The sequence below is a fragment of the Magnolia sinica genome, chromosome 11 (genome assembly GCF_029962835.1).
Source record: "Magnolia sinica isolate HGM2019 chromosome 11, MsV1, whole genome shotgun sequence".
In the NCBI taxonomy this organism is placed as follows: Eukaryota; Viridiplantae; Streptophyta; class Magnoliopsida; order Magnoliales; family Magnoliaceae; genus Magnolia; species Magnolia sinica.
The window spans coordinates 52895209-52918864 of record NC_080583.1 but is presented as its reverse complement, the minus strand read 5'-3'; the positions used below and the strand labels follow the sequence as shown (position 1 = coordinate 52918864).

Genomic DNA, 23656 nt, shown 5'->3' with positions numbered 1-23656 from the left:
TATTCGGAACCAGCGAAGATGTACAGTAGGAGACTTAGGTGGCCTTGGCCGACCTGACCTGGAGGTAATATGCCGGCCTGGGACATGTTGACCTGAGACATACTGACCTATTTCCGTAGTCGAGCGGTTGGGCTCCTTTGAGGTCTGTGGTCCTTCTGGCCTGTTGGTGGGACGTTGAGCCCGACCTCATCTCCTTCTCGGCTTCGGAGTCACTTGTCTGGTTGAGAACACTACTAAAAAATAGGACAAAGCCGATGGCCCAGAGTTACTTTCCCTGATGGTTTTTAGCCATCGGAAATGCTGACAGATTTTGGCCGTAGCCATTGTCGAAAAATTCATTGGCAAAGAATGATTTTTAACAGTGGACGTCCAACCAATAATGTTTTCTGATTGTGTGGTCCACCCAAGATTTATTTCAATCTAGTTTTTTGGGATCTTATACAAAATGATTTTGTGAAATGGATGGACGGCGTGGATGAAACAAATCTATCATGGTGGGGCCTATAGAGTGATACCAGGTCCAAAGATCGGCTTACCATTTTGAATTTTTATGTTTTGCATTGTGAGTCTTGTATTTTATGTAAAATGGTGGTGACTTGTCCATAACAATAGTGGCTAAGATATAGAGTTATCCAGACCATCCAAATAATTGGTCTAGTTGTTAATAGTAAATATTTATACATTTTATTATATAAAACAATCTTAACCATCCATACAAAGGTCCAATGTATGTATAGCCGTTAATAGAGTTTGTGTTATAAATAATGGTAAACTCACAACATACGGATTCGAATTTTTTTAAATCTAAAACCATCTACTGCCCACTCCGCTTTTCCCTCTTTCCTTCCATCTTCCATCGACGTGAAATCCTCCCAGGGTTGTTTGAGCTTCATCTTCCATCAACGAGAAATCCTCTCAGGGCCATTTGAGCGTCATCTTCCATCAAGCATCACCTTCAAATGGAAGGCCCTGCGTTCCGTTTCACCTCCACTGAGGTATATTCTACTTTCCCATTTCATCCCCCCCCTCGAATTGTATTACAGCAGATTTCTCTAATGCATCTCTTCCTTTTCTTCTCCTTAATTTCCTTACAAAATCTCCTGCATGCATTTCCATTAAAATGGTGGACCCCACAGAACGCCTGACAACACCGTCCATGTCTAGCTTTTTTTTTTTTTTTTTTTTATATTATATAATTATTTTAATTTTTAGGTGGATTTGTTACGGTTGGCAGGTTGTCCAGATGAGATGAGTGGGCGCAGCCCATTGTATTGATTATTTTTAGTCCAGGTTATTGAGATGCTGCCAATGGCATAGGTTGTTTCATGGTTCAAAGTTGGATCTACAATGGGTTTTGGGCTGCCTATTGCATCTGAGTTTGAAATAGTATCCATCCATATGCCTATCAATGCAACCCATTGTTTAAGAGAATGTATGCTATCTCAAGGGGAAAGTTGGAAATAAAAAATCTCGAGGGGATCTGTCCTTTTTAATATAGGTGTGAAGTGATTATGTACTGTTTTTGTAAGGACAGGTAATTCCCAGTTAAAAGTGGTCTAAAGTTCAACTACTTGGGCTATCAGTTAGTAACTTCTAACCTTTGTGTGTGCATGCCACAAGAACCGTCCAACATGTTAGCCCTTTGATGAGGATCTCCTTGTAAAAATAGGAATTACGTTATGAATAGTATGGATTTGGGGGCATTGCTGGTGGATGGATGGAGAGGATAGATGGGAAGAGCAGATGATCTGTTTTGGATTGTAGAGGGAAGAACCCCATGTTTTGTTTATAGCAGAAATACAGGAGATCTGGATCCATGAGCAGCTTCCTTTTGTGTGCTTGATTTTTTTAATGTCATTGCATTGGTTTTATTTTATTTTATTTTATTTTTAGCCATTGGACGCATATGGGTTTTTTGGTTTTTTATCTGTTTGGTGATTGATAAAAGGCTGGAGATTTAATTTTGGATGGGGTGCTTATAATTCAGTGATCCAAACTGTTTATATGGTGGGCCACAGCGGATGCAATACCCAGAAATAGAAAAGAATTCTCATATTAGATCTGCTGGGCCATCTCAACCATTTTTTTGTGGGCCATTGATTTAGAGTTTAGGATATCTGTTTCATGGCCATTGATCAAAAGTTTAGGATCTTCCAATTTGGAAGATTTCAAGGCTGCCAGCTTGTCAAATCAATGGCTCGGATTGATGTATTCTATGAATGTGGGAAACCTCTTGTTGCTGGTTAGCATGAAATCGGGCAGAGGATAAAATTATAGGGAAATTTTAATGAAGTTGTATGATTTGTATTTTATTAACGATTCCGGCAGATGATAAAATTATAGGGAAATTTTAATGAAGTTGTATGATTTGTATTTTATTAATGAATTCTGTATGAGGTATTGTATGACACTTATATTGATTTTTATTTTCAACCAGCAGTAGGATGAGTGGGCCTACCTTTTTTGACTGCTTGCCTCAAATCTCCCTTGGGCCTTATCAGATAATCCTAGCCATCCAATAGAAATTGTTCCATTACAATCAATGGTCTAATTTTGATGAGGCCCAATCGATGGCTAAGGGTCATTTGATGGCAGAATCTAATTTAGGGTTTCTCCAAAGAGACTTGGGTATCTCCTATTCACCGTGGAGGCCACCATATGAATGATCCGCCTTAGAAAAAGCTGGATGAGCTCTCGCACAGCTGGGCCTCAAAGCAAAAAAAAAAAAAAAAAACTTTTTTTTTCCTCTTAACACACAAACAAACATGGGCCTGGTGCCAGGCCCAATGGTCTACGGAATAGCCCAACCCATTGGCAATCATGCTCTAATGCCCGACTAGACCCAATGGTTTGCAAACATGGTTTGATGTGTTGTCTGTAACTGGCACGCATTGATGTTCCATGTCTAACCTCTCTCAAGGCATGATTTGTAGCAATCCTCCATCTATATTTATATGCTTTTGCAATGGTTAAATTCAGGGGTTGTCTGCATTGAGGTATTTGAGTAACCTGTATATTTCAATTATTAGAGTATTGTAATACCTGAATATTGTAATTGCTAGCAACTATGATATATATATATATATATAAAGGATACAAAAGTTAAGTAGGCCAGGCGCATGAAACAATGACTATTTAATGCCTACCATTGGATCAGCCCTGCCCACCCTAGTTGCAATCGCTTTTTAAACTCACCTTGATTTTAGGGGCTGGAAAATAAGCAAATCCAAAACTCAAATGGCCACACGGCTTGAATGGTGGGTATTGAATGCCCACGGTTGAAACATGCTCACCAATTTCATGATGGGTTTGAAATGATTTTAGGCTATTGAGGTTGGTGAGAGTGGGTCTTGAACTAAGAATGTCTGATCCTCATTTAACTTAGTGATGCTATGCTCAATAGCATTTTTTGTTTCTATAAGAATGTACAATCTTTACTAGAAGAAAAGGCTGATGGCAGCTGGCATCGTGCGAGCAAAGGCGCCCTTGAGCAGGTACTAATTTTTCTTCTTATATTTTTCCCAGTTCTCATATAGATGGAAGGTATTTCAATATGGATTGGGCTGTTGTTCACTTGTTTTGTTTGGTCTCCATGAACAGATTTTGAACCTTTGCAACTGCAAGGATGATGTTAGGAACAAGGTTCATTCTGTGATAGACAAGTTTGCTGAACGTGGGCTTCGATCATTGGCTGTTGTAAGACAGGTTTGTCATAGTTGTTTTTCAGTGTCTTGTTTCTATCTTTGTGATAAACTCCTCCTCTTATCATCAGTTCTATGCTTTGGCTGACAGGAAGCACCCAAGAGAACAAAGGAGAGTCTGGGAACACCATGGAAATTTGTTGGTCTATTGCCTCTCTTTAATCCCCCCAGGCATAATAGTGCAGAAACCATCCGCAGGGCTCTCAACCTTGGCGTGAATGTGAATATATTGGCAGTGGCAGACGGGAACAACAATGTGACGTTGTGAAAGGAGGCGGTAGATGGAGAGTGGCAGCAGGTGACGACAGTTGAACCCTAGATCTAGGTTCTTAGGTTTCTCTCTCTGTTGCTGTCTTCGTGTTTTGTGGCTGTGACTGCAATTTTTCTTTTTTTCTTTTCCTAGTGAATTTCTCAGTGTGTTTCTTCATGATTTGGTTTGGATATATTTGGTTAATATTTGTTAGTTTGGACAATTGAATTTGTTGAATTTAGGATCAAAAGAATTTACAGATGGTGATGACTTTTGAAAAAAAAGAAAAGGTGATGATTCAGACCGTTCATCCAGAAGCTCGTATACAGATTTCATGCTAAGGTGAGTCATGTGATTTTTTATCACAGAATGTGGTGTCCATCTTCATGTCATCCTGACTGCGTATTCGAAAACACTCCTAGATTGAAAGATCTTGCCTAACCATTTTCTCTTGACCAAAGCAGATTAGGTGCGGCCCTTACCGTGGGGCCACCTTAATGTATTTATTTTATCTATTTTTCTAGATCATTTTAAGGTATGTAGATCCAATTCTTAGGTGGACAATAGCATGGGAAAAGGTGATGATTGACCATTAATCGGCCAAGCTGATTTTTTTTTTTTTTGTTCTTTATACACACACACACACACACACACACACACACACCATCCATGGAGGTTTGTTTGACCTTATGTCACGCCCCAGACTCGGTAACCGGACTCACAAGGAACCCGATAACCGGTTCTGGACGCAACAGCCTCCGTAGTACCCTATTCTCGGCTCCTGAAGCAGGTTCCGATCCTGGGATCCTACAAGGAGGATTTTCATAAATCATACAACCATTCCAATAAGAGCATACCTAAGATCACGGCAAGTAAATCTCAGAAATAATAAAGGAAACATACAACAAAATCCGCTATAAATTTGAACTTTAAATACAAGGCAGAAGGAAATACATAAGATAACAGAAGAAAGAGGGAAAGATCTGCAACACTGGGGTCCTCGGCTCAACTCCTATCCAAGCTTTGTTGCTACGATATCGACCAACGATCTCCTGCACGCATCAATCGTGCATAAGCTTATAGAAAGCTTAGAGGGTGGTGAAAGTGTGTGACAATAGTGCGCAGAAGAATAATAAAGGAAGGAAATATAATCAAAGCCAACTCCACTAGCCTTACCAAGGTTGCCATGAACGCAAGAAGCTATACCAAGACAGTACAATAATGTAGGAAGCCATACCAAGGTTATATAATGCAATGAGTATTGGGCACCATGCCAAGGCGATGCAATATAAGGATTATATAGCCGATGCGAATGTAATGCGAAGTAATGTCAGTGCTCATATCTAATCCACATATCAAGTACATTTCCATCATAAGGAAATCACCAGGGTCAAGTACATTGCAGAATGACTGCCGCTCTCCAAACCTGCATAGTCAAATGAGCGTAAGAGACCTCACTACCCACCCATGGTCAGCCAATCACCAGCAAGGCTTGACGGTAGCGGACCCATTCACGAGCTGGTTAAACTCAGCCTAGCTATTTCCCTCTTTCTCTCAGGTGGGTAAGGCCACAACCCAACCCAACCGACTACACGACAGTGGGAGTCGCGGCCCAACGGTGTAAGGCCCTTGTGCGCTCATGGTTCCACCTAGTCGTGGCGCTGGGGTAGATCCTTGGTAGTATGGAAGTTTTGGGGTTTTCACCCAAGGGCATCCTATGCACTCCATATGCTTAGGTAACATTTTCGGTGTATAATCATAGCCATCCATGATATACCTGTGGAGGCTACGGCCCTGATGAAGCAAGGATGAATATCCACATGCTATGCAATGCCAGATGCATGAATTATTAAATCAATCAGGCATCAATTCCAAGCATCCAACGTGCTCAAGAGGGGATACTACGTCCCTCGGAGAAAGTAACATGCAATGCCGAATGGCATAACCATAACCACACACACATATACAGTGCCAACCAAGCATACAATGATGTACATGGGTCATGAAGATGAATCTAGACGCGCTATGCGGCGATATACAATGTGGTACACTCCTATCCAAGAAGGGACTAAGACTAGGTATTTAGACAATATCCATAAGGAACCAACCTCCAGTGGAGGCCCATTTACCTGGGGTAGCCCACGAGACTAAGCATATAAGCTATAGGACTAAATAATACATAAATGACCCTAACAAGAGTCTAAGATGGGCATCCAATCACGCTTAGATACCACCGGGCCTAGAGGGGTTCATTATGGGGACATTTAACCACCATTCCCCAAAAAGCATATCAACCATGAACTATATGGATAGAAGGCCCAAGGCCCACAATCAAGATAAAAATAGGTGGCCACATACATATATCCCTCATAATGGAACATAAGAAAAAGGGTTTAATGCTACCTTCAATAACATGGGCCCCAAGAGGGGAATTAAGGCTCAAGGCCCAATTCCCAATGGCCATAAAATTCCATACATTAAGTTGGACTTGGTGTGCAGCCCGTGTACACAATATACGGCCCAAAAACAAGTTTAAGTTTGGATACAATGGGCCCCACTACATTAGCCCAACACTAGCAATTTAAGTGGGCAATCAAGGGCCTAATACCATCATTGTCTCAGCCCACAGGTCCATCAAAATGGTGGAAGTCGGCCCAATGTATGGCTGAGCTAAGCTGGAACGTCCCTACCACTCTAGGCCCACTGGATGTCCCAAAAATCTGATCGAAGATGGGGTCCTCATAAGATCACTAAAGGTGACCCAAACGAATGCACTAATTAAGCCCAAGGATTATAAAATATAAGCATGCAACATATACACAAGTTCTCAATGTGGTGGGCCCCACATCCAATAAAGTTGCAGCCATAACAATGTACATTTAAGGCCTCTTGATAAACTTTTGGCCCACTCAACTTCTTGGGCCTGCTAAAGCCCAGAAATTAGTCAACTATGTGGGAATAATCTCATGAAGGCCAACAATACTCACATGGGGCCCCACCAGATGGAGGGTGTGTACACATCATAAAAGATTAAGTGGGCTCGCTACTGGATTGTGAGTCCAGCAGCAGCCCAAGACAGGGCGATCCAAGGCTTGGACGGCCTGGACCAAACATACATTAAGATAGGCTCCACATAACATACATTCATATTGGGCCTCCAATAAATGTCATAGGGTGTATGGTGGGCCTTTAACCACCCATAGAGAAACCCATGGGCCTACCTTAGGATCACCCAGGAGGACATCCAACCTCAATTAGTACCCAAGAGGTAGCTCGCCTCTAACCAAATACAAATCAAGGCCCAAGGCCTAAACCAATCATGGGCCTATTGGGCAATTACACAAAGCCCAACTCATAAGTAATATGGTGGGCCCTTAAGCAAGGTTTGAGCCCAAACATAAATGTCATAAACTCACTTATTGTGGTGGGCCTAGTGGGCAGCCCGATAATCCAACCATATGGGCAATTTCTATGCTTTATCCAAGTTGGTCCTCACAACTTGGGCCAAGTACAAGGTTATTTTGGTGGGCAAAAAAGGGCCCAACTACTTGCACATTATGGCCCACAAACCCATCACAATAAGTAGTGAAATATAGGCCCAAAGGTCAAGGGACCTAACTAGAAGATCTAACACGAATGGGCCTACCAAGGCCAACCAAAACTATGAGCATAGATCCAAAATAAAATCCAATGGAGGTGGGCCTCCAAGTGTGCACAAATGAAGCCCAAAGACTTCTCAAAGAATGACAATCTTATCTGGTGGGGCATGCTGCTCAAAATCATACCATTAGGGGCAACCAATATGCGTCTATCGCTGGAATTTCTAGCCCACCCATTTCTTGGTTTTTTGGAGTCCAACAATAATAAATATAAATTAAGTTTATGATCACTGGTGGCCCACATTTATCCTTATGGGTCCCACTAGATGGGAGTAATGAATCACACACATAAGTCAAGTGGACCATGCTGCTGGACTGGAAGTCTAGCAATAGTCCAATGGGCCTGGGCGTCCCAAGGTGAAGGGCCCTATGGGCCTAGACAATTGGCTCAAAACACATTAAATTGGGTCCCAAAAATGAAAAATTCTGAGGGAGGTGGGCCACAGATGGATGAATGGCGGAGTAACAAATACATCAAGATGGGCCCACAAGGGGGGGGGGGCGGGCCAGCCCTGGCCACCAAATGCACAGGGGTCTGTTGGCCCCGACACTTGGTAGGTGGGTACTACCATGGGTGGGTCATCTCTCTATAAAATTTTAGAATTTTTAGAATAACAGAAGTATTTTAATTAATTTAAAGAAAATAGACTGTGTAGAAAATCTGTTTAACCTGGGCGTCCCAGCCTGGTGGGCCAGTCCAGCCCTTGCCACGGTGTGCATAGGGGTCCATTAGCCCCAAACATTGGTAGGTGGGTCCTACCATTGGTGGGCCACCTCTCTGTAAAATTTCATGATTTTTGAATTAGTATAAGTATTTTAATTAATTTAAGGAATTCAAACCATTCAGCAAATCTGCTAAGTACAGAATTTTGATAGACCCTGAGCTGAGCCTCCAAGGGGGTGGATCAAAGGCCTCAAAAAAATTGGAAAAAATAGGTTTTAGGTCCCCTCATATATTTAATACAAGGTGAGGTCCACGGATGTAGCCCACCAGTGGAAAAATTATTTTATATTTAAGGAATTTCACACTAATATGTTGTTGGAACAGTGCAGAAATTACAGACTAACCACCTCACTTGAGCCACACCTTTGGGACCTCAATCAGGGTCAGGTGGGGTTGAAATTTGATAGGATTATAGGTGGGACATAGATCTTCAAGAATCATGTATTGGATGACATCAAAGTCCCCATCGAAAGACTAGAAATTAGGCCCCAATATGGTCCAAAATCTGTCCAGACAAGTTGGACAACAACATACATATACATCACAAAAATAAATTGTAAACATAAGTTAAATGAGGATTTAACCCCCTGGAAATCATGGTATGGTCCACCCAAGTGGGCCCCACAAATATCCAAACCATCCCATCAGCAAAAACAAGCTTGTATGCACCCCTTTTTGTGCATTTAGGGGCCACACATACAATGGAAGGGACTGTGAAAACGTCCCCTCTCTATGGATGGTTGGAATCTTGTTGGTCCACAAGGTGGGCCACACACTCATGATCAGTACTCTCAGCAAGAAAGGGAAACGTAATCGGCCACAAGAGAAGGGTCTCTACCTCATTGAGGCCCTTCCCTTCATCACACACATATATGGAGATTTCATTACCATAGGATGCACATATTACATGATCAAGCTTATCAAATAGAGATCTATGGTGGAGATCCAATCTCCACCAAGGATCAAGGGTCTAGATGACCCAAAGATCCCTGATCTAAGGAAGGATGAGGCATGAAGGGATCCATGGAGGATGGTCCCTTGCATGCACATGCATGCAATGTAGGATGGGTTTCAAACCACATCCATGGAGTCTTGGGGCCACCATTATCTCTTAATGGGCCCCACATGCTCCAATATGAAAGAAGAAAGGGAAAAATAACTACAATGCAAAGAAGTCTAATGATTTAAAGAACATGCACCCACCTTAAGATCTCTATCAAAACTCCACTCCAAGCTTTTAAGGGTCCAAGGAAGCAAGATGAAGGGGTGAGATGTGATTTTGATGGATGGATGGGGAGAGATGGGAGATGAGGGGCTGGAATGTTGCAAGGGGTGGGATGTTGGAAGCTTGTAAGAGGGAGAGGAGAGGGAGAGATAGAGAGAATGAGAAGAAAGAGAGAGGGAGAGAGAGTTGTAGGAGAGTCATCATTGCTCTCTCCACCTAGGTTAGAGAAAACCATCATACCCTACGGTGATACAAACAATGTTGCTAAGGTAGGATAGGTGTGGGTGGTGTGGGTGGTGATGGTAGTGTAAGATATGGAGGTTTAGGTGGTGTGTGTAGTGTGTGTTGGAACTTGTGCAAAAAGGGAGTGGGGGCCACATGCACTACTAGGTGGGCCACATGATCATGATCAAGGGCTATAAAATGAGACGTACATAACTTATAATCTATATATCAGATGGACGCACAAGACGCGTCATCGGAACCGCAATGATGATGTGAACAAGATGGCATAGGTTTCAGGCTGATCTGAGTTGGGTCAACGTGACCGGACTTGGGGATAACCGCAAACACTATTCTAGTGTCGCGGGTCGCCGGGATTCGACCGGTAGGACCGCGGGGCCAAGAGAAACGAAATGCATATCTACACACACACATGCACACACAGGAACTTGGGTCGGGCCTTACACCTTATCAACATGTTTAATGGCAAATAAGAATTACAGAAACATTACAGTGGGCCGTAGGAAGTTTTTAATGGTAGGGTGTTCAATCACCACTATTTCCGATGATATGGTCCACTTGAGATTTGGATCTTTGTTTTTTGGGCTCATACCATAAAATGATATGGAAAAACAGATGGATGGTGTAGATATAAAATATATACATCAAGGTGGGCCCCACTGTCTTGGGTGAGGCTCGGTCGCACTTAATCCGCTTAGCCCTCTTGGGTTTTATTTTATTTTATTTATTTATTTCTGACGTGGTCCTTATATCGTTGGGCTGTTGGATTAATGGTTTGGTTATTATCGTGGGACCCACTTGTTAGTGCTTAGGGCCTGGGATGCTACCCATGTCCTGGTTGAGGATCATACCCGAGTTGGGAAGACTGGTGTAGTTGAATGCCTGTTCCGTTGTGGATGGTCCATTGGTTGTAGGGAGGTTGATTCAATGGTTAAGATTGTCTAATCTGTAGATTATCGGAGTTCTGGAAGATGGATGGTGGCCATTGAGCAACACACACGTACGCTAGACCCTTACTCGCAATAGAGGCAAATTCAATTCTTCCCAATTCCTTGTATTTGGTTAAGAAAAAGAATGGAACTGCTCGTGATTTGGGGAAGAGAAAGAGGGAAAAGAAATTCCTATTTAATGTATATTCCATGTCCCGTGGTTCACCAAATCCCTTCAAGGGTTTCTTTTGCATCTATCAGGCATATTCATTTTTCACTTCAGTTCTTAATATTTCCCCTATTATGTTAGTGATAGGAGCTAACTGAATATTGCCCCTGTTTTATAAAATTACATTGACTTCTTAACCATCTTGGTTACTAGAATTACTAGCACATTTTTACAAAATTCTGTTGTAGTATTGTTTGATAACCTTGTTAATTTCTAGTTCAGGCCCCTAACTTGCATTTCCTTCTTGTGTAATCTGAATGAAGTGCCTGAGGTATTGATTGAGCTTTTCTTTTCCACATGTAACAGTTCTTAATGCAAGTCTGTCTCGCATTATCAGCACTTGTCATTCGTGCAGTAGAACACAAGAAGCCCATTGAGCAGCTATTTTCTAGTCTTGACCAACTGCGAACCCAGGATAATGGTAATATTGCTGTTTTAGAGATGCTTACTGTTCTTCCAGAGGAAGTCATTGAGGATCAAAATACTGATTTTAGCATCAATTCGGATCGTAGATGCCAGTATGGCTGAGAGTTTTGAGAATTTTTACAATCATTATTATTGTACTCTTTCTTGATTTTGTTCCAAGTTATTTTTGAAGAATCATGGCTGTTCCTTTTTGTTCCCTTTGTGCATGCTGCATGATAATCTTATTTATATTTATTCTGATGCTGCATGATCATCTTGCTATATTTATTTTGTTCTTCATAGATGGATGTATTTCTTCTACTTAAAAGGCAACCTTTGATTCTCAAACAGCTTCTTTCACATACTCCTACCGTTCTTGAATTCCTGCTGCACCAATCTGAGCAATGATCTGAGGATGGTGTTCAGCTTCATGAGAAGAGTCAGAAAATATTGAGATGTTTGCTAAGTTGGGTAAGATATTTTTTGAAGGACTTTGCTATTTTGTTACAATGATGTTTTCTGATCTAGGTTGGTACTATTTATTTTTCTTTTTTGCTCCTTCAATCACTAGCAGAAAGTACCATAAAAAAGGGCAGAAATTTATCATCTTTTCTAATGGGTTAATTGAGCACAATTCTTGATGATACCATCAAAGCTCTAGTCTGAACTAGTACGAGAGTTGACCCGTCTCAGTTTAGTGTGTCTGCATTTGAACATTGAATAAAGACAAGTTAAACAACTTTGTTTTTTCCAATGTCAGAAAGTAATATCTATGTAGGTAATGTGTGTGTGTGCATGCACTCATGCTCGCATGTGTGTGTGGGATGGGCTGTTAGCTTATGCAAGGGAAAAAAGAAAACAAAAATCAGGAAGGGAGAAGTGAAGAGAAGAAAGATTTGTGCAACTGCAAGAGTTGTCTTACCACCTATCTGAAAGCTTAGCTGAATCTCAGGTTCGTGCTGGCTGCATCTCAGAGATTCCTCCCTCCTCACTGCCAACTCACCCACTTCTTAATTTTGCCTTCAACTCCTTACAGGTATGTTTTCACCATCTTATGTAATTAGTTCTGCTCATGTTGCATTCCTTCATGCTGATGAGTGGATTAGCTTGATTTTTAAGTAAAGGCATCTGCGCAATTGATCCCATCTTATGGATGGATTGGATCTTAAAAATATCTGCCATGTTTGCACGTGGGATGGCTTGTGAAAGAGCTCCTTTACATGTGTATGGGCTTGGCAATGTTTTGGAAGTAAACCAATTTTGACTTAGGATGTTGCTTACAGCCTTCCTGGTTGAACGGTTTGGTTAAGAGATTGGATAACCAGCCTGACCTAGGTGGTTCAATTCCAAAAGTAAGTATTATGGCGAGCCAACCCATAAAACCAAACAGTTCCGGTCCAAACTGGTCCAATTGCCCGGTCCACTCTGGGTTTTAAAACACTAAGGTAAACTATCTGGAATTCTCGAAGATGCTTTCTTTTTGCTGATTGATTCTCAAAATTGTTTCCAGGAAGTATAAAATACAGCAATGCTAATGATTACACAGGAAAATTATGAAGATCAGCATCGCTTTAATTCTACTTGATGACCTAGGGTCTAACTGAAGATATGCCCCTCGATAGAGTGGAATGGAGGAACAGGACATCTAGCTGACCCCAATTAATTGGGATAAGGCTTAGATGATGATGATGAAGAACCTAGTTTTACTTCTTTAGATCATTATATAATACTATTGGGAACATTCAATAAAATGATTACACAATACTGTCATCATCAGGTTCCATCGGCCTTCACCATAGCCTTGTCCTTGCTTGTTAGTATCTACATGATTGAAGGCTACTATTCATTGGCCTGGTGATATTGTAGGTTAAATTTATAACATTTGGTTAAGAAATTATAAAATTATAGAATAAATATATTGCGTTTCTTCTCTTTTCTTTCTTTCTTTTTTTTTCCTGAAAATATGGTTGTCCTTGACAACCGCATCCATGTATAAAAGTACGCACCATCAAACCATCACTCAATTGTGTCTCATAATCATCTGGGTCTCCTAACCAATGCCTTCCCATAATGCACATATTTAGTCAAGTGCATCTGTGCAGATTCTACATGATTACTACTCACAACACTATATACCATGTACCAAAACCACCCGCAATCCAGTGAACCTTGATGCACATACATACATGCATATATGCATGCGCCCACTTCCACACACAAGATGCACCCATGCATGCAGGACGTTGTCTATATACCTATTCATGCATGGAATTGTGCATGTACTAGGCATTGGGATGTAGCATAATTGGGTATTGTTGCACCAGTAAAAAGTATGAAGCAGTTACTAATAACGGTCATGTGGGAGTATGGGAAGAAGTGATAGAACTAGGAAATGCATTAGTCTCACACCTGTGATATGGATGCTAGTCATTGGCATCTATCAAGCCTGACCATACAAAAGTTAGGCTGTCGATGGGCCGGACCTGGGCCAAGCAAACTCAAAATCATGAACAGGGCTGGCTCGACAAGCTCAGCCTGACCAGTTAAAATCCAGTTGAAACCAACCATGAGTGTGTCCCATTGATAGCCCTACCACTAAGAAGAGATTTTACAAGCACCAAGCACCCCCATCCAAGCACCAAGCACCCCCCATCAAACTTAGACTGGTCTTGTCCCATTCATTTGGTGGACTTAAACATAGGCCTGTGTTTGACCTGCAAGCTTAAAACAGACCAAGTTTGGATTGCCGGGCTAGGCCTATACAGGACTTGTCTCCATGGGAACTATGCCAAAATGTATTAATTTAGCCTTCTGTTTTTTTTTTTTTTTTCTTGGTGATTTTTATTTTCTCAGTTCTCATTTATTGGATATGTTCATTAGAATCCTTTTCTTACTAATTGTATATAAACTCACTCCCCTAGGTGCTAGAGTTCCATGTAATGCACAACATATTTCCATTTCATGCATTGACATCTCTTAAATGTATTTGATGATGACCCTTTTTTACCTATGAGTTCATCGTTTGTAAGATTGAAATACCTTGTATAATGTTGTATTGTCTCAGTCTATTGACATTCGCCATTGAGTCCTAAAGTTGATAAATGCATAAGCATCATATTAGCTTGGCTATTTTATTTTTTCCTTTTCAGTGACTGAAATTATTAACAAGTATCTTCTTCTTCTTCTTCTTCTTCTTCTTCTTCTTTCTTGCAGAATCTTAGCAATAGGGAGCCTGCTGAGACTACTAGGTGGAGATCACCTGCAACGCAGGGTCGTGGCGTTTGAGGGAGCTATTCTTCTCATTTCATCTCCTATGGTATACATGTTCCCCATCTTAATATGAAAAAACTGCATTTATTTGAAACACTTGGTTACTGTTGAAGCCTGCTTTAGCACTTGGATGGTCTCAAATTCATGGCAATGCATTTGCTTCTCTCAAATTCCATGTATGATAGTGATGTTAATTTTTTGTTTGTGTTACCATTTTACATTTGAACCATGACCATATACAATCTGAGGTGTGGGGAGGCTCATGAGGTTCCTTGGAGATCTTTCTCAGTTGTCTCTAGCATCCCTGGATTAAGCTGGGAAAATGACCTGTTGCAGAACATGTATGAGGACAGAGATGACATTTGTATGCGAGGTTGGTCATCTTGTGCACAATGTGTATCAGTCATTTACTTTGTGCTTCCACAAAAATTTGACACATGCCATGATGGTTTATGATCTGAATTTTTGGTGAGGAAACTTGTTTAACAGTCGTGGTCTGCTACAGCAATTGAGGCCACATGCACGCACATGTTGAAGGTGATACTTTTGTCCTTCTGTGTTATATGTATGCAACTGATGCTTGATGTGGAAATCTGGCCCTTTTGAACCTTTTGAACCTTCCTTAATTGCATAAGTGGCTGAACCATCTCTGTATGTTACACATAATTTTTCATCCTCTAGTTTCTGTAAATGAAAATAAGAGGATTGATCTTAACAGTATTGTCGTCATGAACATAGACAGAAAATGCTTGCAATAAATGTTTATGAGTACTAGGTGGCCTATTAATGAAAACAACGTCTCCGTCCATAATACGCCTGTTTATGATTTGACCAACTTTCAAATATGTATGTTCTTTTGAACCTTCCCTAATTGCATTAGTGGCTGAACCATCTCTGTATGTTACACATAATTTGTCATCCACTAGTTTCTGTAAATGAAAATAAGAGGATTGATCTTAATAGTATGGTTGTCATGTATATAGATAGAAAATGCTTGCAATGAATGTTTATGAGTACTAGGTGGCCTATTAATGAAAACAGTGTCTTCGTCCATAATACGCCTGTTTATGATTTGACCAACTTTCAAATATGTGTCCTTTTGAACCTTCCCTAATTGCATAAGTGGCTGAACCATCTCTGTATGTTACACATAATTTGTCATCCACTAGTTTCTGTAAATGATTCATGTTATATGCCGTGACCTTCTCTTCAAATGTGATCTTTTGAACAATTTCTAATGGTAAACCAATTTCATGAATCCTTTTATATGCATCCCTAGTAATCACACTACGAGAAGAGAACCCTGATCCCTTCAGGATATTTGGTGCAACCAAACACAACCTAATTTTGAGTTGTATTAACAAGCACCCATGGTTTGGAATTGCCAGGAGATATATGAAACAAGGGATCACCGTTTGGCAAGGCGGATTGCTGCTGTAGGGACTAATTCTTGTCCTCTTTTGCACCAAGAATCTGGCAATGCTTACACAAAGGTGCCTATATATATATGTATATATATATATCCTGCCATTCTAAATATGTTTGTTTTGTTATATTGGTTAGATATAATAGATCTGAATTTCACTGAGTTTTGAAGAGACCAAATGTCCGGATCATGTCCTAGTAGATACTGCTCATGCTATTTGCTAGTGGTTGGTTAGTGAATGGTAGATCAGAATTGATGAATTATAAAAGCATCAATATATGACCTAGTTATTGTATTGACCACTCTTTCTCTAAACTTCTGTGCAGGCCTTCATGCGGCTCACCACGCTATTTGGCTAAAGGGGGGAAGCCTATGCCAATGCTGATGCCACTGTCTCCCTTCAATGTATGTTTTCAAACTTTTGGAGTGATTGTGATGTTCTTCTCTTGTTTTCTCAAGTTATGGTCATAAGATTAACAGTTGATTGAACCCAAATGTAAATATGAGGATGATGTTTGTAGATTCAAGATGTCGTTGGAAGCTCCGACGTTTAGTGGCAGATGGCAGATGGGAACTGCTGGACATGCTCTGCCAAAATCCCAATTGGGATAACAACTTCCTATTCTTATCCCAACTGAGATTGGATCCCACTTATATGTGGTTTCCATTTTATGCTCTACTGCTGAAGGCAAAGTAGATAGGTTCCACTAAAGTCACAGAACCAATCCCATTAAGGTTCTTCCAAATGTTTCCTAACCAATCATTTTAAACATTAAACAAGGCAATGGTACTTATGCACAGGGTGCAATGGTCTTGTAAGTACCACCCGTTCTTTTCTCTTGGATCGCCCATGTTTCCAGATATCAATTTGTACTCTAATTATCAGCTTCCCAGCTGGAGATTAAAATTGAAACTACAGATTTTGAGTTGTTCTTTCTGTGGGACATAGTTTATGCCGTTTTGGTCCTTGATAGAGTGGAATGGCAGAAAAAGAATCATGTAGCAGACCCTTGTTAGTTGGGATAAGGCTTAGGTGATGATGATGATGATGATGTTCTCTAGTACTTCTTTCCAGGCATACCATATTTTCTCAGCTTGCTGAATAACCCTGTACACTCCTAATAAACTGAGTTGATTCACTGCTTGCTGCGAAAATTTGCCGAATTTGTTTTTTATAAAGATTGCATGGAATTGAATTAGTGGGATGGGCTGAAAATTTGAGAAGACTTAAAACATTAGACTTTCTATAAGATTGAAAATGACCATGAGTAATTGGTAAATTAGATTTATAGATAGTGTGAGTTAAGCCTACAACTGAGAATCAAAGCCACATACTGGTTGGACTGATGGCAAATGGATCTTGGGTTCATTAGCGTTATAGGGCTGTCACTTGACAAAACTGGCCAATTTGGCCTACAGCATAGACCTATATGGGCTGGCTTAAGCCTAAATTTAGGCTTGTGGACTGGACCTCGCCTGATTTTCAGGCCCGAGCAATCAAAGGCCTGACCCTAGTTTTAGAACTATTCTATCAAGGCCTAGTGGACCTCATGCTGCCAGTGTCTGGATTTGAACTGATTTTCAGGCCCGAAAAACAAACAGGCTGGATTTGAGCTAAACTTAGCATATCATAGGCACACCCGTAGTTCAAAAGGCTCCCTTGGAATTTGAACAGTAAAACTGGCCCCTGAAAACATTTTTTGTTTAATCTGACTTTCTTGTGATTCTATGAATATGCAAATTCTTAACTAGTAGTTGTTTTTCTCGGATGATGAGTGACTCGACAAATGTGCTGTCACCTGGAAGATCTATTTGTAGTGAGACTGTTGTAGCAGATGCGTTGTTGCAACGTATTTCAGCTGTTAAAGGAAGAATAATAACTACATAGTTTGCATCTAACATACACCGTCTTGGAAGCGTGAAAGTTGCAGCAGATTTAACTGGTAGAAAGTTTGTATGTTCTTAACAGGTTTTCCTTGAGTTATTTAATGGTTTTCCAAATTTGTACAGAGGGTACTTTGCATCTTTAGAAGTTTTAACGGAACCAAGTTCCCTAGCTCTCTTACAGTATTAGTATTTTCAATCATGTGATAGGTATTTGTCAGCATGTCACTAAGGACATACTTGGATGCTGCCTGGAAGGATGGAAAAGCATCGATGGATCCATCAACACTGGTAACCCTCTAATGTTGTGTATAGTTTTACACCTTTTTTCTTGTTGGCAATGTGAGCTTTTGTTATTGGTAGGAGAGAAGGAAAGGCATATAAATTGCTTGCAACACACGGTTAGACATAATTTTGTTATCAAATTTGATCTTTTATCCTGGTGTCATAGCAATATGAGGTTTGTTTCCACCGTACAAAAAGAAAGAACAAAACAAAATAAAATAAAAATAGAGGATTGTTTCCGTCCTCGTCCTAGCTTGTCCTTCGAATGTTGGGAGGGCATGGTGTGTGGGTTTCATTCATAGTTGGTAGGTCAGTATTGAGATCTTTTGCTGCTTTTAGGGCTTACTCATTTTTTTTTCCATTGCTCCCCATCAGATTTTTGAGGTCTGAGAATTTTCAAGAGATTAGTGCTTAAAGGTCGTATCCCATTGTTAGCATAGAGGATAGGAAACATTCAGACTGGTTGATTTACTTATTTTCTCATATGTTATTTGACTGCTTTCTGTTATATAGGCCTCACTTTGTCATCGACACTTTGACAGAAAATTAGCTTCCAATGGTAGCCATTGTTTTGTTTTTTCCTTCATGGTCATGTGAATTCTCCAACTTTATGCATACGAACTCTGCCCTGAGGGATTCAGGATCTTCTTGGAAAGCATCTGAGGCTTAATGAGTTTATTTTGGGGCTGCGATGTGTTCCAGGTGGTATTGTTGAGGCTCAAGCCTCAATGTTGTATTAATGTGGGAGAGAATGTGCATGGCCATCTTTCTTCTTCTGTTTGAAATGCCTTTTTGGGTTTACGTTATCCCATTGGATGGGTGTAGTGGTAGTATGAGAGAATCTCTTCCATGGACGTAGACCTTCAAGTGCACAGATTTTATGTATTATGCTGCGAGGTTGCACAGATTCTATGATATCTAAAGCTTATGTACATCTCTTTTTTATTTTTTATTTATTTTTATTAAAGTATATATCCAATCCAAATATTTAGAATTTGGATGATATATTTGATTTTGATTTCTTCCTTTTCCATTGTGTAGACTTACCTTCTCAAATAGGTTAGTTCGTTTAGGGCTTTGGAAAAATGGGTATATCTAGTTTTAGATGTATGCGTTGATTAACGCACACTTCCAAAACTAGATATATACCAATTTCTCCAAAGTCCTGAATGAACCAACCTATTTGAGAAGGTAAAGTCTACTCAATAGAAGAGGAAGAAATCAAATATATCATCCAAATTCAATTAATTTTCATTTTGTTTTAATTAATAAGAATCGCCAACGGCTAAAAACCATTGAAAACACCGACGGTTTTGGCTGTTGACCTTGGTTGTTGGAAACGATGGCGGTTTTAGTCGTTGAAAACGCCAACGGTTTTGATTGTCGCCCTTACCGTCGAAAGCACCGACTATTTTAGCCATTGAAAACGATGACGGTTTTGATCGTCACCCTTACCGACGGTTTTAGCCGTCGAAAACGGCAACGGTTTTAATCCGTTGCTGAGTAACGCCGACGCACCCTTTACTGACGGACCTTGCGACGGCTAAGAGCCGTCGGGGAAGGTCATTACCGACAGTTTTTAGCCGTCGGCATTGCTCTATTTTTTTGGTTGTGGAATCACCACAGTCACTATCGTCTTCCTTATCATCGTCATCATCATTGTCGGGCAAAGGAATGGAGCGTTCCTGGCGAATTCTAGAGATCTTGGAATCAACGAAGGTGGTGCACTACGGGAATGTTCCTTGGCCATGAACTCTGAGTAGGAAGCGAACTCCCATGGCGACTTGGTTGCATCGAATTCGAAGGTAGTTTCTCATGCTGGAGAGGAGAACAGAAGGGCTTGATTATCTGCTTGGTTGAGCGTGTAAAATTTCGACTTGACCTTTTCGCATAGGTTGATCTGTTTTCTCCATAATACATCCCATTTTCAATTAGCTAAACCACTTATGTGATGGGCCTCACCATGGATGGGGTACTCACCACGCACACCAAAAAATATTCAGATTTAGATATTTCAACCCCTCTCTTATTCAGAAGTTTATAAGACTGTCCATATTCAAATGAAAAGAGTCAATATTGAGGTTGAAATATTCCTATATAAGAGTTTTGATTTTAACCATTCCCCTATCCAACCCATAGCTCACCATATAAAAAGTTTTTATCAGTGAAACATGATCCATGTTTGAAGGATAAGGTTGTGATGTATCATATTGCAATACATCAGGACGTCTTCTAGCAAACCTCTAAATTTATAAATAAATAAAGTTACATGTTATCACTTTGAGATTGAAGATGAGGGAAAAAGAAGATTGTAATCCAAAACTAGTGCTGAAACCATCCCCGACATTCTAAAGAAAATATAGTATGTTGGTTGACATTCTTTTTCGTTAATGATTCCACATAAGTATGCTTGGAAACTCCTGCTTAACATGAGCATGAAAGCACAAGCAAACATTACTTTAAAAAATTACCTAGCAGCTTCAGATTTTTTCTCATACTCTCTCTAGAAACTTCATAGCTAGGTCTGAACTTCTGAGTGATTTTCGTGATTTTCTCATAACTCATGTCCAAATTCATGTCTACATCCATACTGTGCCCTTCTACATTTTGTGATTCTCAGCTTCTATGAATATTGTGGGCTCCCAAGAAATTCAATACCTATGGTTCTTGAAATTTACTTTTAAAGGTGATGCTGTTTTTTAGAGTGCAAAATTACCATTCTTCTACAGGCCAAAAAACAGAGCCGCTCTTAGGTGCAACAAGGCGTTGATCTTTATTAACTTGCCTTGTGTAGGTGTGTATATGTATATATGTATGTGTATATACATTATATTTTATAACATAATATGTATGCCACACCATAATAAGCAATAGAATCCAAACACCCACCATAGTGTTTCTTTGCCATTCAACTCAACATAGGCCCGAACTGAGCCCATGCAGTCTGACCCTGACCCGAAATGCTTATGTTGGACCTGAGCTGGAGGCTTGGTCAAGTTTGGAACATAGAGAGATGGAGGCATGAGTTAGAGCAGTGGAATGAGTAAATTAAGATTTTACATATTATGTATATTATAAAATTTCCTTGCAAACCCTAATGGGCTAGGCCACGGCTAGTGGGCTGTTGTACACGGTCCGAATCTGACCCGACTCAGGAACAAGCCTAAATTTTACTCGTAATCCTGCCCCTAGGCTTGATACTCCAGCCCAAGACCAAATTAAAAGCCTAATCGGCCAGCCCTGTGCATTGACAGCCCTAGTTTCAATGGTATCCTTTCATTCCCCACAAGGTTTCTTGTGGTGTGGCTCACTTGAGTTATCAATCTACCTTATTCTTGACGTCACATCCTAACATAGAACGAAGAAACGGATGACCATTTTATCATCAGACCCTATTTTAGGTGATTGTATGGATGTGATCATCTATTTAAAGAATAGGGTAGATTGGGAGATACAACATAGACAACCTTACAAGGAGAACATGATCATCTTAACTTCCAATCTGACATCACATTCTGCAATGGCCTCATACATTCAGCAAGTTGTAGGAATGGATTCAAGGTTTGCCAATTTAATGATTCCTTGTTTTTTAGATGGTCCTGGTCAGGATGCTTAGTGGGTGTTACTATTACAATGTGGGCCCACCTTGATGAATTTTCTGTATATCCATGCCACTCATCCATTTTTTAAATCTCATTTTAAGAGGTGCTTCCAAAACTTAAGCAGATCCAAATATCCAGTGGACCACACCACTTGAAAAAGTGGTGAATGACCATCAGAAACTTTTTATAGGCCACAAATGTTTTGGATTGAGCTGATATTTGTATTTTCCCTTCATCCAGGTTTGTTTGACCCTATCAACAGGTTAGATGGAAAATAAACAGTATGGATCTACTTATAGTGGAAGTTTTTAATGGTGGGCATTCAATCACCACTGTTTCCCGTGGTGTGATCATTCTGAGATTTGGATCTACTTAATTTTTGAGGCCATGTCCGAAAATGGGATGAAAAATCAGATGAATGACATGGATATATAACACATTATCAAAGTGGGGCCAATGCTTTGATATTGAGGTCTTTGATTCGAAGGGTATCTCTCAGTCGTACCCTCCAAATAAGATTTGGATTTGATTCATTTTGGACTCATCTACTAAATAATCTGAAAAATGGATACAAAGTGTGGATAAAACACATACATCATGGTAGGGTCCACAGAGCTTAGACGCTAGGCGCTGATAGGAGCAGCACCACTCACGAGAGTGGCGACTTGGATGGATAAGAAATGGAAGCCTTTTGGAGCCATAGCCTTAGATTCATGCAAAGACGAGCAGCAAGGACCTATAGCAGTAGCAAGATTTAAGATGAGAAAAATCCGGGGATCACCAGATCGAGGTGGCTGGTGTTGGGGCCACTAGCCAAACGGCCTCCCTAATCCATGTCCAATGGAAATGGATTGGCTACTCCCTGGTTTTGTCTCTGGACAGTTTGGGTGTTATTTTGATGTCATCGACCCGGATTCGATGCCATTGAAGGATAAGTTTTGATGACATTGAAGGGCGTTTGATGCCATCGAACTGATAAGCGTAGATTTTCGCGAAATTGCAAATTTGCGGGATTTGTTTTCTTTTTTGATTGGGTTTCCTCCAAAGGCTATATATTAGAGTGCAATCGGAATTGAGACGGTATTCTAGGGTTCCAATCATCCAAAGGTTTCAAAGGGGTGTAGAAAAGGGTGAGATTCGAGGTTGTTCGAATTGGGTAAGTTATATACTTTGTAATTCTGCTTTCATAGTGTTCATTTGTCGCTTTATGCTATGGTTTTTTCCCACAAGAGTTTTTCCACGTTAAAATCTCTACGTACTTTTCCCTTTTGCTTGCTCCCATTGGATTGCTATCCTAGATCCGACTCTGTGTTCTTCTGCGGTCTCCTACCAAGTGGTATCAGAGCTAACGTTAGGTTGCAAGCTTAAATATTAATAATTAGTATCAATGGGAAACGTTAAGTATGATATTGAGTAGTATTTAGGCAAAAATAATTTGGAGTTATGGAAGGTTAAGATGATTAACTTATTAACTAAGCAAGGCGAAGATGGGGCTCTTGAGGAGCTTCAACCGTCTATGAGTGATGATGATGGATAGAGTTGGGCATCGGACCGAGTCGAATCGGATTGAGTCTAACCCGACTCAGTTCGAGTTTTACATGGCCTGACCCGAACTCGATCCGATCCGAGACTGAGTCAGGGTCATCTGACTCGATCCGATCCTAATAAATGCTGGCCTGAACCAATCCAAGTCCGACTCGGTCAGGAAAACCGAGTCGGATTGGATTTGGCCCGGTTCAGATTGGTTGTGCTCCCGGCCTCACTCATTTCTGGACGGTGTAGATAAATCTATGCTAGGGCCCATATTTTTGGAGGTTTAACGTT

General features: G+C 40.5%; 2 long non-coding RNA genes across 3 annotated transcripts; both read left to right on the top strand.

Annotated features, from left to right (window-relative positions):
- Positions 1–3585: 3585 nt before the first annotated feature.
- Positions 3586–4212, top strand: LOC131218371 (uncharacterized). Its single transcript, XR_009157676.1, has 2 exons — positions 3586–3705; positions 3793–4212. It is a non-coding gene; the product is annotated as an uncharacterized LOC131218371 (long non-coding RNA).
- Positions 4213–11644: 7432 nt separating this feature from the next.
- On the top strand, positions 11645–18238 carry LOC131219145 (uncharacterized). Of its 2 annotated transcripts, XR_009158013.1 has the most exons (5): positions 11645–11836; positions 14579–14681; positions 16024–16128; positions 16388–18015; positions 18156–18238. It is a non-coding gene; the product is annotated as an uncharacterized LOC131219145 (long non-coding RNA). The 2 variants fall into 2 exon arrangements; XR_009158012.1 differs by lacking the exon at positions 11645–11836 and having other exon boundaries at positions 13865–14681.
- The last annotated feature ends 5418 nt before the right edge of the window (positions 18239–23656 follow it).